Source organism: Panthera uncia, chromosome B1, assembly GCF_023721935.1.
Source record: "Panthera uncia isolate 11264 chromosome B1, Puncia_PCG_1.0, whole genome shotgun sequence".
Classification (NCBI taxonomy): domain Eukaryota; kingdom Metazoa; phylum Chordata; class Mammalia; order Carnivora; family Felidae; genus Panthera; species Panthera uncia.
Window position 1 is genome coordinate 63,545,613 of NC_064811.1, and position 2,822 is coordinate 63,548,434.

The 2,822-nt window shown below is 40.0% G+C and overlaps 1 pseudogene; it reads left to right on the forward strand.

Annotated features, from left to right (window-relative positions):
• Positions 1 to 1,315: 1,315 nt before the first annotated feature.
• On the forward strand, positions 1,316 to 1,925 carry LOC125923667 (cytochrome b5-like; annotated as a pseudogene).
• The last annotated feature ends 897 nt before the right edge of the window (positions 1,926 to 2,822 follow it).

Sequence of the window (2,822 nt, forward strand, 5' to 3'; positions counted from 1 at the left end):
TATGGTATTTCTATTTTTAATTTTTTAAGAAACATCGTACTGTTTTCCACAGTGGCTGCATCAATTTATATTCCCATCAACACTGCACAAGGCTTCCTTTTTCCTCACTAACATTTGTTATTTATTGTTTTTTTTTTTTTGATACTAGTCATCCTGACAGGTGTCAGGTTCTGACAGGTGTCAAAACCATCTCATTATGGTTTTGATTTTCATTTCCCTGATTAATAGTGATGTTGAGCATTTTTTCATATGTCCATTGGCCACCTGTATGTCTTGTTTGGAAAAGTGTCTGTTCAGGTCCTCTGCTCATTTTTCAATCAGATTACTTATTATTATCATTATTATTTTTAGTATTGGGTTGTATAAGTTCTTTATATGTTTTGGGTATTGACCCCTTATCGGATATAACATTTGTAAATATCTTCCCCTATTCAGTTGATACTTTTTCATTTGGTTGAAGGTTTCCTTTGCTATGCCAAAGATTAAAGAACAAAACTGGACCACTTTCTTACCCCCTACACAAAAATAAACTCAAAATGGATTAAAGACCTAAATGTGAGACCTGAAACCATGAAAGTCCTAAAAGAAAACAGATAGTAATCTCCTGGACATCGCCCTTAGCAATATATTTATGGATATGTCTCCTCAGGCAAGGAAAACAAAAGCAAAAATAAATGATTGGGACTATAGCAAAATAAAAGGCTTTTCTCAGTGAAGGAAACCATCAACAGAGCCATCTTATTTCAGTATTGGCCAGATGAGAACTTTCCCTCTTACTTGTCTTTTCCTACTCCATCCCCTACCTTGGCAAGGTCAAAACAGCAGCTGACTAGTGAAGGAGGAAGTGAATGAAACAAAAGGGGAATCTTCTCTTTTTCCTCCTGCAAGCAGTAGTTTATCCCAGGACCCGGTTTAGGGGAAGGAAATATTTTTTTCTATATGAAATGTATTGTCAAATTGGTTTCCATACAACACCCAGGGCTCATCCCAAAAAATGCCTTCTTCAATACCCATCACCCACCCTCCTCTCCCTACCACCCCCCATCAACCGTCAGTTTGTTCTCGGTTTTTAAGAGTCTCTTATGCTTTGGCTTTCTCCCACTTTAACCTCTTTTTTTGGAAGGAAATAATTTAACATTACGTTAACTTTAGAGCTTTGAATGACATATTGAACTGGCACATGTATTCACTGATCATGCTTATAACTTAAAGGGAGTATAAGAAAGAAAAAAACCCAAGAGAAAAAAATGGTCATCAGATTGTCTAAGTATGCATTTGGGGTAGGGGAAGGAATATTTACACTGAACTGGTGAAAGATAAAAAGCAAATTACTTTCGGGGAATGTCCCGGGCCTAGCTAGCTGAGACGCGCGCCCCGCTTCGCCCGGCTCGGCTGGTGTCTGCACGGCCTGAGGCCCACCGCGTTCCGAAATGGCCGAGCAGTCGGACCAGACCGTCAAGTACTACACCCTGGAAGAGATCCAGAAGCACAACCACAGCAAGAGCATCTGGTTGATCCTGCACCACAAGGTGTACGATTTGACCAAGTTTTTGGAGGAGCATCCTGGTGGATAAGAAGTGCTAAGGGAACAAGCTGGAGGGGATGCTACTGAAAACTTTGAGGATGTCGGGCACTCTACAGATGCTAGAGAATTGTCCAAAACGTACATCATTGGAGAGCTTCATCCGGATGACAGATCAAAGATAATCAAACCTTCGGAGACTCTCATTACTACTGTTGATTCTAATTCCAGCTGGTGGACCAACTGGGTGATCCCCGCCATCTCAGCGCTGGTGGTAGCCCTGATGTACCATCTGTACACGAAGGAAGATTAAACACACTCTCAGAAGTCAATGAAAGAAAAGACTGCTTCAGACCAGGGAGAAAGACGCCAATGTTAACTGCTTCAGCTGACAGAAACCTTCACCCGAGATATCATTTTAGTACACCTGTTTCTCTTTTCTCTTACCTTAGAACCAAACCAAAAGGAACTCTTCTGTTCTTTCTACTCTTGAACTCTTAGAATGTGCCTTTTTGTTCATCAACTTTTTTTTGATGTTCCATCACTACATAATTTACTTATTGTAGGCATGATCGTTTAAAAATATATCTGGCTTTTAAAATATAAAAAAAAAAAAAAGCAAGTTACTTTCATAATTACCATCCATTAATTCTGCTGTTTAACTTACAGGTTACACAAGGCAAAAAGAGGAGTTTAGACCAGAGGGCGTAGAGCCTACCTGTGAGACTCTGTAAACTGGTGGAGAGACATTACGGGTTTTGAGCAGGGACCACTGGAATCACTTCTGTGTGTTACAGAGTTTCACTTCTTTGCATTAAAGTGTTTCTTTTTCCTTACATTGTACACTTCCAGAGAGCTGTGTGAGTTTAATTTGTCACACTTAACTTTCAGTACTGAATATGTGTATTACGTTCTTTTGATAAGGGTGATATTAAACCTAAGTAAAGAATCTGTACTATCATAATCATTCAGAACAGATAAAAAAGATCAAGGAGTGTAGGAAAGTTTGCAACAACTGAACATATAGAACAGATAAAAAAGGTCCACATAAACAAAATGGATGGTGTAATGGTTAACTGAGCACAATTGCTCTGCATAACAGAGCCCACACTTCTCAGTCATACAACAATAAGCTTCCACTTAGTTAATGTGGTTGTGGGTTGGCAGAGATTGGCTCACTCAGGCTGAGCTCAGTGGGGGTAACTCAGCTCTGCTTCATGAGTTGCTCATCTTCCTCACGGGCCCAGCAAACTATTCCAGATGTATTATCCCATAGTCAGGCAGAGGCGAACGAGCACAG